The 14795-nt window shown below is 36.6% G+C and overlaps 1 long non-coding RNA gene across 3 annotated transcripts in view; it reads left to right on the top strand.

The window, feature by feature from the left end:
• Positions 1 to 14795, top strand: part of LOC136761569 (uncharacterized) — a 248501-nt gene that overhangs the window by 45861 nt on the left and 187845 nt on the right. For all 3 annotated transcript variants that reach the window (XR_010820386.1, XR_010820380.1, XR_010820374.1), the window contains exon 3: positions 10656 to 10707. This is a non-coding gene — a long non-coding RNA (uncharacterized LOC136761569). The remainder of the gene's footprint in view (positions 1 to 10655; positions 10708 to 14795) is intronic.

Genomic DNA, 14795 nt, shown 5'->3' with positions numbered 1-14795 from the left:
CCCATTTTAGTAATCTGCACTGTGCGGTTATAGCCAGTCGTGTATCCTTTCACTGGTCATCCCCCTTTCATTGTCCTTGGTTTGTAGGAGCCTTATTTTTGCAGCAGCTGAAGCTAATAACAGAGGCATAAGACATAAAAGCACAACTTTCCTAATGCTTTAGGTAAATATGATGGGTATGACAGAATAGTATGTTGTACAGTAGGAATATCTGGAGTGTCGTATTACAGCAGCATTAGTGTACACACAGGGCGAGTGTATGACAGATTGATTTGCGATATGAGTAAACTATAGCTGCCACAAGAGAATTAAGACGAGGGATGTCAGTTAAACTGTAGTTTGAAGCTTTTCCAATGAAATAATCCATTTTATTAATCTAACCTGTATCAAATGTGTCATATGTGTTGGGAAGACTGTCATTATGCAAATTGTCTGCTGGATTTAATTATGCAAAATGATGTTCTTGATTTAAATTTAATAAAATACATTTGGAAGTAAAGTAGCAAATAAGGAGTTCTCTTCAGTGGCACCCGTTCTGGTGAGGCCATTTTACTGAGCTGAGAAAACAGTGACAACTCATGTTCGAGTTCCTCTTCTTTCATTCAGATGTGCTGCGTGGAAGGGGAGCACACTGCCCTACATACAAGGGGTATATATCTAGTTCTGCAAAATGGAAAGAGGTAAAAGGTAACAATCCAAGTAATTTATCCGGAACATGACTCGAAACGCCGACATATGTGGCCAATGTAAAGTGTCTCCAGAATGTGCAAAATCATAGTCTAATTTCCAATTAAAAAAATGCAGTTAGAAACCACATAACAGCAAGCCTTTAACCTTTCCGACCACAGAGATAAACTGTCAAAATATTACTCATACTGTGAGGTTTGTGTGTCTGCCTTTGTGAGACTTCGGATCTCCTGTTGCATTTCTACAATTAACTAACTAAATTAATTAACTTTTTCACAATGCCGCCCGGCTTCTTGTGGTATTAAATAAATAATCTTTATATACCTATACATTTGTATAGGCTTTTCAGCACTAGACTGATGCGTACTGAAATACCTCCCTGTGCTGAAATGCCCAGTGTAATTAAACAGTGTATTTTAGCACAGTAATAACCAAGTCATAAATCGAGTCTCAACAACTTTTTTTTATTTTTTAAAGAAAACCTTACCTCACCATATTGAATATTAGACCCCGTCAGATGTTACCTTATTCAACCCTGGTTGGTTGTTTCAGGCCTTAGGCATTTGAGGTTTTGAGGTGAGGTTTTCAAACACGCAAAAGCAAACTTTGCATACAAATACAAACCGGATTATAACCAGACATTTCAAACATGTAGGCGGTGAAAATGTACTATATCTCTGCTACATGGTCTTAGCATTCAAGCACTGATGTGTTCCAGTCTAGGGAGTATTTTTGTTTTGATGGTGGCACCTCTTTAATTCAATCTTGTCATCAGCTGCAGTGGCAGATCCGGCCATTGAATGGTGACTGATTCCCTGAATTCCTCCAGAGCATCGAAAAAGTCCTCAGTGATTGTCTTCCATGACGAATGAAACAAAGCACTGTTGTAATGTTGTTTTAGGTATACATCACGCTTCATTTAAAACAAATCAAAATGTTTGAATTGTTAATGTACTTTATTTGTTTTGACCACTTCATGTGAACTAATGTGAACTGCTGTAAATCTGCCCATGAGCTGGACTATGGCAAAACCTGTTTGCATTTTAGTGTTTCCACAACCAACACAGTTGAGAAGTTTCATTAGTACGCTGAATATAATTCATTACTAGGGTGGTGACCTGCATGTAAATCGTTAGCCAGCTCTGGTTAAGCATTATTCTACTTGGTGATTGATATTAGTTACTATAGTCAGAGGATTGTGATGTACATAGATGGCGTGGGAGAGATTCTGGTTAACACTAGCCAAATATTAATTCCACTGTCCCTGTAGTGTACCCATCTTACAATCTCAATTTACTTGGAGTTGTAGTGGAAACATATCCACAACCTTCATTTGAAACAATATTATTCAGTGATTCAACTATTTTAATAAATATATTTAATTAAATTATATAATATATACATTTCTTTCTGATATATTTTCACCGATTTAAGTTCCAATGAGTTCTGATGTTGATCACATGAGCCCACACCCCAAACCAAGTCTGTAACTTTATCCCTAACCCTGACCCTAACCATGTTATACATGTGATTAACAGCAGAACTCAGTGGAAGTGTCATGTTTATTTCCTGTGGTATTTATACACCCATTCCTCAAGAATTATTGTGAAATGTGGCCGTTATTTTTTATATAACTAAACAGGCCAAAAGTCTAAAATTGAGTCTGTCCTTTCATCAGGAAATGTTAATACAAATGATGATGCTCTTCAAATCACAATGGAAAACAAACTTATTCATACTGTGACCTCTAAGATATGGTCTTATTACATTCCTGCTTTGAAGAAATATGTAAAAAAAAATAAACAAAACAGGAAATAAAAGTAAAACGACTACAAGGAATTTGGTTCAGTTAGTATATACATCAACATTTCTACATGTAAACAAAGGACAACTTGTCCACAGAGCTGGTAATGATGTCCGAGAGGGATTTACTTCTGATTTTCAGACGAAGTCATGTGATCCGCAGCCAGAGTACAGTTTTCATGGGAACTACTTCAAGCCTGTGGTCTTCAAAAAGTATAGCGTGACACCACAGATAACTGTAGTGAACTGGCTGTCACTTACTTTCCCTTTTATTGTTCTTTGTGCAGCAATATGGAAAGATGCTACACTATGATTTTAATATGGGAGAGTTAGCTGTGAAATGAATGGTTTAAAACAACATTAAATAAAACCTAGATGCTGTTAGAATGGGTCCTTCAACTTCAATCAAAATATTTTGACATGGCTCACAAACTACTATGTATATCTTCCTCAGGTTGATGGTTTGCAGTACATAAAAGAAGGGGCAAAGAGTAAATGATTCATTTGGTGTCCAGTCACCACGCTGTCTGCTTTTGAGTCCTTTGTGGAGCTTCTACATACGAATAATGAAGAAAGTCTGCTGGCTGGTTATGTTTACAGTAACACTCTTAACTGGATTTCCTGCTTTTACTGTAAACCTTTACACTTGCGGTTTAAGTGAAAACAAATCCAGTTGAACCTGCTCCGTTGAAAACCTGCTTTCCTGGAGATTATTGCTAGATTAACCATAACAATCATTTCAGCCATGCAGCTCTCTTGCTTAGGTCTTAAAAGTCGATTACAATTCTAGCAGGATTGCAAGTTCTGTGGGAAAACGCAGAAACGGGGTGCTAAATTTAGACTTTTGTTCAGTACTACCCAGCCCCCTGGCACTTATTATCATGTGATAGTTGATCAGATCAGACTCACAGGTGGTTTTCCTTCGGGGCATAACCACCTATTACAAAGGCTTGCACACAAATTGGCCTGTTGTTGCTTTCCTTTTACAGCTCTGTATAAAAAAAACACATGGATTAGTTAGCTATTCAGGTTCCCTGCCTGACCTTTTCTTCTGGCTGTAACCCTCCTTGCATGCATGAACTGCGCTGAACTTTTCTTTTTCGCATGGTTTGTTTTGTCACGTGCACTACAATGTATTTTTTTTTTCTATCAATCTATCTAGCCTTTGTATACTGGATTTTTTTCTACCTACCTACAGAACTGAATTAAGCTGAATGTGAAAACTTTAGACTATTTTCTGTTTTTGTCTCACTTTTGGCAGCTTTGTTCTGAAAGTAGACTTCTCAATAACACACCCTCGCCCTGTTCAGATTTGTAGTGAAATCAAAGCCCTTTGCCCTTTGCTCTGCTTTCCTTTAACCTGTTAATTTGCTGTAATCTACCTGTCTCTGCTTGACCTATTTATCTACATGTTAAACATTCCCAATGCATTTTCCTGTATGCTACCAGTCTGATTATCACTGGAATCCACTAACTGTGCTGCTGATCTGCATGAACTATGCTTAAGGTGGCTTTGTTTTATGCACAGTTGAAAAGTTTAGTGATAAGAGCACAAAAGGAGCATACAATGACTAATTAACATGTAATGAAGCAGTGACGAGAAATAAACAAGCAGTGATTCTGCAATTGAGCAAATATCCAACCAGGGAGAGTAATTAAATTTGAAAATCAAGGTTAAAAATGCAAAACTTTATTAAACTGCTGTTTTTCAATTATTCATCGTGTTCTCTTTCATTCAATACCCAAACAAGTCACATTTGCTTTCAATTTGTTTAATTCCTTTCCCTGATATAATTATCCATTTTGTTTTCCTTGGCGTATTTAAGCAATGCTGTGTTGCTACATTTCCACCCAAAGGAGTGGAGTGAATGGCTGAATTCATCTTGTTTTGGTTTTTAAAGCAAAAAGTGAGATGATATTGTGTATAATTATAAGTGGCGGCTGATTAAAGGAAGAGTCTTAAGAGACATTATAAGAATAGATATACAATTCGTGCTTACTCTATTAAGCATTCATGAACTGGGTAGGAAATCTGATATATATTAGAATTACAGACTCTTATTACAACGTTTTAACTAACTGTATAGGTTACTTCTTGTACACATTCATAGGCACTTGGTATTGGGTTTGGCATAGGCTTTCTAATTTGTCTTACCACTAGTAGGCATAGTTGTAATTCTGCAAGTTCCAGTCCAGTGTCTTAGTTTATGATACAATGTAATTTAATCACTCTTAAGATACAGAATTAATACTTTGCATGGCTACATCAATGACTCCATAGACTTCCTTCAACACTAGAAAAGTGAAGAACAGTGACACATTTCTGAGAGGTTTCAGTATATTACATTGAGTAGAAAAGAGCTACTAGAAAAAGAAACGGTACCTGAAAATTAAGAATTGAATAACTTGGGACAATTCTGTTAAAACAGCTGTTCTACTGCTCTTTGTTTATAATGATAAACTTTATCCAGCTTTATCCATAATGACTGACATTTTAAATCACAATGTCATCACACACTTGTGTCATTATCCTCATAGTGTCTGAGCTTGTGGTGGTGACATAATTCCTCTCTGAACATGGTAGAGCATACCAACCCCCCATGTCTGGGCACTGGTGTCTTTTGGTGTTGCAAGTTTGTCGCTCTGCTGGTGAGACTGTGGATCAAGCGCTTGACTGTGTGCCTGAGACAGTGGTTCGAATCCGAGTGGGAGTTCCAACCACATGTGCACTTTCAAGCAAGAATAAAAAGCTAAACTATGTAAGTTACACAGTCACAAAACAGAAATGTGGAATACAACATTGTACAATACGTTATACAGTAAACCACAACACACAACAATGTGAGTATATAGCAACCACAGCAAAAAGATAAAGGATAACAGTCCAACAGGCTTGCACAATGAACACAGTATCATTAACAGATCCCTTCTCGCACAGTAACTCTGTACTGTTGATGCTAGTTGATTGGTTTGTTTGCCACACAGGCAGTCTTAGTCCTGGTCCTAGTTAACACTATTTACACTGGCATTTGTTTCCTTCAAATGTTGAATGCTATCTGAATTCTATATTGATTGTAACCTGATATGTCATTACACATTATTTAAATACTTACAATTAAATATTACATCTATAGTTTGGGCTCTCATGAGACAGTGCTTCACAATATATCCTTTTGAATTGATCAAGTGAAATCAAAAAGCCTACAAGTCATATTGGAAGGCATTACAAGACTTCTTCGTTGACACGCTATCTTATGCTATTATTTGACCATGCAAGTCACGGGTACCCTATCTGCAGAAAGCTTTGTGCAGTTTGCAAGCAGTCTCTGCGGTAAAAAGCCAGCTATATTCAAGCAATGATTCATGCTTGTCTGTCAGCGATGTGAAAGAGGTTGACCTGAATCCTGTAGGCTTTTGGGTTTAAGAAAAAGCATGTGTGAATCATTAGGATCCATCCAGTCGGGCAGGACTGTAATTTAAATAATATTTCTGAACCAGAGGCTACTGTATAACCCTGCAGTGAGATCATTGCTCTAGCACCCTACTTACAAATGTAACCGTCCACTCGCTCCACCAATTTAATTGGCACTGACCTCACTGCACCTAATTTCACATGCTGCCCGCACAGCACATTGTTAGTAATTATGTTGGTTTCAATTACACAATTATACCAAATTTGTGAGTGACTTCAGTGAAAAAATTAAATAAAAATTTGATTTAATTTTAATGCAGTATAAATTAATAATTACATAACACAATTCAGATGGCTTCAGACTATCAGCTGACTAATGCACAATTTCTATTGAAGGTAAAATGATTCGGATTACAAACCTTTTGCCTATCAAGTGTAAAAAACAAAAACAAAAACAAAAAGTGTATGTAAATTACTATTCAAATCTATGATGATCTGTTTTGAGTTGTTGTCCAAAATGTGATGAAGGTGAGAATCAAGTCAGCAGAACCTAAAAGGGTTTTAAATTTGTATCGCACATCCACAATATGCTTTTAAAGAAGGGTCAAATAGCAAAGAGCTATTTTGAGTGAATTTTTGAACTAAGTTGTGCACAGCCAAATGTTTAAAATCAATAAGAAACTGGCATTTTCCGGCATGTGTCTATAACAACGATGACGGTTCTCTTATGTCACATGATGGATCTGCCTTCGCCTGCAGTGTGCCACTCATTGCTGTTTGAGAAAATGTGTTGGTGTTTCAAAATAAATGCAAAATGTAGAGAGAAAAGCAAACCGTGGTCATGCTATACTATACTTGTGCTTATGGTAACCCTATGTGGTAGATTCCAAGAGAGGACATTCAGACCACAGACGTCATTCATGTCATTTATGTCTTTATCATTATACAAAGCATTAAATGCCATCTGTGGGCACATTTTGAACAGCAAACAGTGACCAGTGCCCTACCCTAATGACCTCCTGATCATACACTGACTGCTGCCATACTTTGATAAAAACCTTTAATTACATTGCTTTGACCTTCATTTGTGAAAACACAGCCCTTGGTTTCTGTGCTTCAGACAACAACTATAAGGATACTGACATGCAAGCGCTGTCATTTATGGAACCCCCCCGCCACCCCCCATCCCTCTCCACAACCTGTCTGAGTTCTTAAAGGCGTCTGTGAGACCCAGTCCATTTTAAATGAATTTGCAATTAGAAAATGCAAATCCGCCAGGTGCTGAAGGTGGCTGTTGGAATTTTCATTTGTTTTACCTCGGGCTCTTTAGATACCTCTGTCTAAAACACAAACACACACGCACACACGGCTGCACAGGAGCTGTCACAATCAGGCACATTTTCTACTGCCGCGATGAGATAATGTTTTGTCACTGGGAGTGCCAGCTGACTTTGACGTCTCTGCAAATAAAATTAAAAAGAAAACAGATAAGGTTCCTTTTCTTTCCTGGTTTGTTTCCTTTAACCTTTTTAATTGTCTTTTCTTTTTACCTGTCAGGATGGAAATATTTGATTAAGAACCGCAAGAAAAGCGACTGGGAGTGACATACATGTCTCTCGAAGAGGCTGACGGCTCATGTTGTTTTAATATCAGTCAAAGAATTTCCAGTCCTCACCCTCCAGCTTAATTGTCTATAGAGATAACATGTGCTTGACATTCATGTAATGTTTGTCTCTATCCGTGAACAAATATAAAATGTACAAGTGTAAAATGCAGGCTCCTAAGTCAATAAAATACACAGTAGCATTAATTTATTGAGCGTTTTTCTTTTTTTTTCTTTCTTGGAAGACATTTGTTTTCTGTTAACAGTTCTTTATGCTTGTTTCAGCATTTGGAATGTGCTTCTCTGTGCTAAAATTGACAAGCTTCCTCTTTCTTCATCCTCACACTCTCTGCTGACATTTTGCAAAGTGCTGTGCAGTGCCAGTGTGAAGTCACTCCCATTCACATGCTAGTATTTCATTTAGCACTCGTTGCGGTTCATCTCAGTATGCTGAATCTACCTTCCTATTTTAGTAATCTTTCTACAATCCCCTTGTAAGTCCCCTCACCCGACCAAAAACACCACAGAGATCTACATCTCAATGGGCCTAACTGGTAAATACAGTTACGTTAAAATGAACTAGAATTCATATTTGCTTGTTTTCTTGTTTTGACTCAAGTGGAACAAGCAGTTTTTCCAGGTTGCTGTAAAATCCACATGATTTTCATACAGCAGTGGTTCATTGCGGACCAAAATAATTCTGTTTGTCATATGAGAACGCAGTTGTGTTTTATTAGAATCCCTCTGTGTACATAGTAGGAGAATCTAGCAGAACTTTTTTGTACTGTTTTTATCTATAGCCTGTAGGATAATTTCTTTGTGTTAATGATTACCACCTACCTATTAGTCTTCACATACGTAAACCATGTCACTTCATGCATACAAAAGCACTTTTGGTTGTTTTTTAATGCAGTTCGTAATCATTATCAAGTGGCTAAAGCATTGTCTTATTTACATTAAGTATTTGTCATTGGATTCAATATTATTTTGACCTTTATTAGACTTTGCGTTCCTTCTTTTGTGTAGCTGGTGCAGTAGTGTGAATATTTCTGCTTTGTAAGTGCTGTGGGACAGATTTTTGCAGACTGTGTTGAGCCCTGAGCAAAACACGGTGGAGCACAAATTTGAATTTAACTAAGCAGATTGTCTCATTGTTTATCTCACGGCGAACAACTTTCACAGTGTATTCCGAATTTGGATACTCTTCTTTATTATTAAAAAAGGTGGGCCAAATTTGACTGCCAGTCCATAGACATCAATGGAGAGGTCAATGGAATTGACTTAACACTGTGTCTTAACACTGTGTCTTAACACTGTTTCATCAACAGGAAACTCAACAGTTTTATCTGGGCGTTAGTGTTGAACAAACTCTGAAAAGGTATTTTTGATAAATAAATATAATTTAATGTGAAAACATTACGTAAACGTAAAAAATGTACCAAAATAATACATTGTATAATACATTTCCAAGGAAGGGCGTGAATAATTTGGATTACAACGATATGCTTGAAGATCTGTAGAGTTCTTTTGATGGTATATTTCTGAAGGGATACCCATCAAGAACGTTCTCCAGAACATTGCTGGAGGGGGCATTCAAGCGTCCAGTTTTCACAGCCAAGTCCCCTAATAAACATTGCGGTGTACAGGAAGGTACCTTTGGCAACCCTGCAGCATCCTGGTAATTTAGATACGTCAAACCACTGATGGCATGAACAATGCGTCAGACACTGTGTGATGTGGAAATATTGGTATTTAAGTACAGTGGTCTTACCATACCTGAGGATTGGAAGATTTGATCTTATTTTGTTTTTATTAAGACAATTCAAATAACTTGTGGTGGCCCCTAGGCCCATGGATTCGATTTTTTCCTACTGCACTGGCAAGACAACTATCCCCGACAGCTGTCTGAATATATAAAAATAAATAGCTTGTTCTTAAGTCTGGAGCTCCGAATGCAGCCAAAAAGAAAGCCCCGTGAATAACTACAGTAATTCTCACATTTGAGCCACCTCGGAGTACTTAAAAGTACTTACAAATAGCAGCTGATGTCAACAAGGTAATAAAAGCAGACATTCAAGACTTTCCTTCCAGATTACTGACTTAGAATATAGTATTTATCTTGGTTTAAACAGTAGCAAACATAAAGAACTGTTGAGTTGAACAACTAGAACTGGCACAGGCTTCAGCCAGCTCTGCCAGTATCGCAGTCCACATTCTGTGTCTCTTTTGAGAAATTCAGACACAGAGTGATTATCTTTTATGTGGCATATGTTTTGCATGGCATTGCTTTTGGCATTTTTTTTTTCTCTTCTTGGTGAACATTTTCACAGACATTTGAGTAATTTAGTTACTTTTTAATACTTTAACATAATATATTTTCGATTATTTTCCATGCATAAAACTAGATGAATCATCTGTCCATATGGGCTTGTGCAATGCAGAGAGTTTTGGCTATAGTTTTTCACAAAAAAAGAAATACCATTTTTCTATACCTAAAATACATATCTGTTAAATCTGATTTCATGGAACAAAATTCAACTGTTAATTTAGAGGTTGAAAATAAATAGCATGGTGTTTTTTACATTTTATTTATTGACTCATTCATACATACGTTTATATAAAGGTGTGTAAACATACAATATCGCTTCTATAATATCCAATTCCTGGTCTGAGAACACGTTTCACGTTTGTATAACCTTCAAAGAAAATAGAGCATTATAGTATCTGCTCTTTTCTTCTTCTCTCACTCCCAATATTTGTTTTCTCTAGGTTATGCTATCCTATTTTATTGGTCTCTTCATTGACATGTAGTGTGAATAAGATGTCATGCCTGAGCAATATGACTTTTCCACAGTCCTTCAGTGCTGAACAAATATTTGTTCATCACTGCATCATCTTCATTGCTGTACAGAAATACTGAAGCATTTTTTTCTGTATATTGGGAGCTTGCAAAAAGTTTTATACCTACATTTAGCCAAGATTTTTTTTTTTTAACTTTCTTTCTTTTAATTAACACCAGTGAGTTATTCACACAAAACCATCTGCTTTCAGTGAGACTCAATAAATTCTGAAATATGCCTAATACAATGTTTTGAGATTGTGAAGAGTATAAAAGCCGTAGTAAAAGCTATTTTATGTATTACTTTGCAGGAGCACTGGAGGCCACAGCGGAAACTCATGTAAGGACACTTTCAGACCTGAGGTAAATAGAGACTGCACGGAGACTGCTGTAGAGTATTTTACATGGGGTTTACACAGTCGTCAAAGCCAATACTGTGATATAGTTGTAAGCTTATAATTTAATACAGAACCCTGATAGTTTTACTGGAAAGAAAATGGACTAAAAATAGATGAAAAAACTATCAAACAAACGGTATCTGACACATTTAATTGTATATTGCATGAGATGAAATCTGAAATACACACAGCTTTATACAGATATGGTAAACCTTCTCACATTATAAATTACTTAATGTTTGAAGTTTTAAAGGCTATTCATTTTCAAGGTTAGTTTAATCTACTTTGTGAAAAAAGGGAAAGCGTGTCATTCATAGCATTGCAATTACTGCTATTCATCTAAATTGCAGATATGTAGACCCTGCAATGTTAATTAGATATTAAAAACATATTAAATTCATAATCTGTTAATATTCAACTACTTGACAAATAATTAGAATGTTAATGTAATATCTGGCATATAACTTTGGCAACATGAATAAAAAAAAAGGATACAAGTTACAAAATGGCTGTTATTATCAATTGAATATTAAATTGGGCCACGCAATCTAAAGGATTACCACATTATATTATTATTATTATTATTATTATTATTATTATTATTATTATTATTATTATTATTATACCTGAATGGTTTAAAAAGAGGTTGCCTCTGAGCAGAGATATGTAGTAATGCAATAGACACACAATTACAGGTCAACCAAATCTGTTACTCTTAACTGACGGCCCAGGTGGAAAAAACGTGCATTCAACTCGCCTCTTTTGGTAAAGGCTTGTGTCTCGTTAGTTTATGATTATTTTTAAGCTGTTATTAACTCAAATGTGTCCAAATTCAGTTTTCCAAGGTACGCACTTTGTTATGGCTCAAGATCAAGAGCTATAAGGATAGTACACACAACCACACACAACAACAACTTCTGATAACTCTAATGTTAGGGTTTTGCTTTTTAATGGTGGCAAACTTTCACACAATGTGCACAATGATGTACAATTGGAGTTTAAGGCGCTGTAATTGAATAGAATGTGTTTTAAAACTGAATTATAGAAATGAACTGGCACTATATAATAATTACTTCAATAAATTGAAAATCCCATGGGGTAAAGTGGTGCTAACCAGATGTTCCTTTTGAGGAAGTGTGAGACAAAGAAATAATTGTTTGCACTATCCCTGTTCTTGTATTTTATTTTAAATGAGCCTGAAGGTAGTGTTTATTTAAATATGTCTGTATTTATGTATGTATGTATTTATTCTGATCTCTGAAGGAATAACTCTATATAATACTCTGAGACTTGTGACAATATGTGGCATTTTAGAACCAAGAAAACAAGATTTGGGTGCCATAGGTAATGTATTGAGATCATTCTCCTTTTGAATTACAGTCAAGTAGAAATGGATTCTTTATTGAACTTGGTTGGTGGAGTACAGCTTACAGGGGTATGGGCCCACAGTGCAGGGCTTATGGTTCATAGCCAAAGGTGAACACCTGTGCTGCCAGCAGGTTGTCTGCTGCAATGACATCACCCACTGCCCACAGGGCTGAGAAACCCACGTCATAAACACCCATTCTCTCTCTGGGCAAGCAGAGGCACCAACGACTTTCACGATTTTGCGATGACAGACAGATTACAACATAGGTGGGACAACCAGAAGCAAACTGACACTTCTCTCATGACATGTAATGCCATCTGGTTCACAGTCTGGACTGAAAAACCCAAAACAAAAAACAACGAAAAAACCAAAGCAAACAAGAAACAACTACAATGAAAATAAAAATAAAATAATGTTGTTTTTTTCCAAATGCAACATTCACACAGGGGAAATAATGTTGTTATAGTTACTTGGGTTAGTAAACTGAACAGTGAAATGTGCTAATTAAACAATCAGACCAACACCACATATTCTTATTTGCTTTCCTTATTCTGAGGTCTTTGAATCACATGTCAACGTTCTCAATCACAACAGTTGACACCACCCAACTTGGATGAATTTGCAAGATTGGTTGTTCAAAGAAATCTAGGCAAATACATAGTAGGAATTGGTTTGCACACTATAATGTTTGTGCTCGTAATGAGTTATAGTGATAGATATCTGCACTGCCAGGTGGGAAGATGTTATCAGGCCGAAGCAGGATTTTACACTTTAAATAGGGATTTCCTCCTGTGTGCTTTGCCTTCGGCCCTCATGTGACACCGTTGAGCTCCGCAAGGAAGATTGACTGTGTGGTTTTCTGTCACTACATGCAGGTTTCTTACTGTAATGAACGGGTTCATGGGGTTAAGATTTTGAATCAGACGTTGTCAACTTTTAACTTTTCTTCTCGTTTAGTTACAGGATAGTCCAGATCTCATGCAGTGTGTAATGGTATGGCACAATGCATTTGGTTCCAGTTTCTTCATAGATTGCATTCTCATAGTCTTGAAAAAATAAGGAACTTAGCTGCTCCACTTCTTATTCACATTATAATCATTAGCTTTGATGTCGTGTATATTAGGAATACAACTAAAATCTCACTATGAGAGAGAAATAAGTAAATCAAAGGTCAACTTTGGTTTAATCAATACCTTTTTAAACAAGTAAACCAACTTCACTTCGTCAAATACTGTTAACACACAAATCCACCGTTTCTGAACCTCAAATTGTTTTACTGTTAATGTTCCAATATTTAAAAGGGGGGAATGGCAAAGTACTGTGTCCACTGAATTAACATGAGGTCTCATAATGCGGCTTGTGCTTTAAAGACTGTGAAAGGAAGCCACACTAGCTGGTGGGGCTGTGCATGCGTCCAGGCTGTGTGGCTGTGAAAAGGCTATTACGGTTAATGGATATTTAGGGAAAGACCTCCCTAGATCTATTTATTATTCTTATTCCAGTCGACGAGGCAAATAGGAAATAAAAAAAAAAATCAATCCCTGTTGGAGCTAGTTTAATTTATTTTTGCATTCTCATTCTATTACTCATGTGTTGTCCATAAACAAAACAAGAAAAGAGTGCCACTGATTTAATTTCACAACGTTGAGAAACACAGGGAGCAGTGTAATTTTTTTACTGACACTTGTACTCTTTTCAGCAACAACAACAAGATGAACATTTTCTTTGGTAGATACAGGGAAACATATTAGAGTTGTAATCCTTCCAAAATAAAAGTCAGTGATGCTCTTCGCAGTGAAAGCAGCAGGGTACAGCCTTTGTAGTCCCTGTGAAGCACCTCTAAACAGCACACACACAATGCTTGCCAAATCAACTCAAATACAAACTAAAGCCCATGTACACTAATAACTGAAGGAAGAAAAAACACATTCTGTGAGCTAAGCCAAGTCTATGGGGCAGCAGAATGGGAAGCAGGCTTCATTTATTCACCTGCAAGTACTCACGTCTTGCATAACTTTAATGTTTTTGTAGCGTGGTGAAATGCAATGCTAAAAGCTGAAGTAACAGAAAACCTGCTGCAGACATTTAGGGAAACTATGAGTGACTTTCACTCTTGGTATTGGCTTGATTGCATAATCTCGAAAGTTGGAAAGAGAAAGAATCCAAACACAGCAGTGTATTGGCAATATAAATCATGTTCACGGTCTTGAACAAACATTGCTGTTGCTTCTCACTAAATTAATGACAGTAGATTTACAAATATGATGCATTTCATCACCTTGTGAGACTTCATTAAGCCAGCAAATCCTGCATTGTTTTCATTCCTGTTTAGAGAGACTCATTCTGTGGACAAAAGTGGCCTGGATTGCTGATAATAATTTTTGAAAGAATAGTTCTGTCACCATTAAGGCATCCAATAATCTACACTAATGTTTGTATACATATAAGAGTGATTCATATAGAGCCACTTCTCCTTAGCTGTTGTCTGGCATCTGGATCTGGCCTTTATGAGAACACGGCTGCTTGGCAGTAGTGGATATTATTTTATAGAGATAAACAACTTTTATTTTATACCTAGAAGTTTTGGTTTCCTGAAAGAGTGTGTGAAACACTGTTAATAAAATATTGAACTGGTTTTCTTCCCTATCGCAACAAGAAGATGTCGCCACACCCCTCCACAAGAT

The sequence above is a fragment of the Amia ocellicauda genome, chromosome 1, assembly GCF_036373705.1.
Source record: "Amia ocellicauda isolate fAmiCal2 chromosome 1, fAmiCal2.hap1, whole genome shotgun sequence".
Classification (NCBI taxonomy): Eukaryota; Metazoa; Chordata; class Actinopteri; order Amiiformes; family Amiidae; genus Amia; species Amia ocellicauda.
This window is presented reverse-complemented; position numbering and strand designations above follow the sequence as displayed.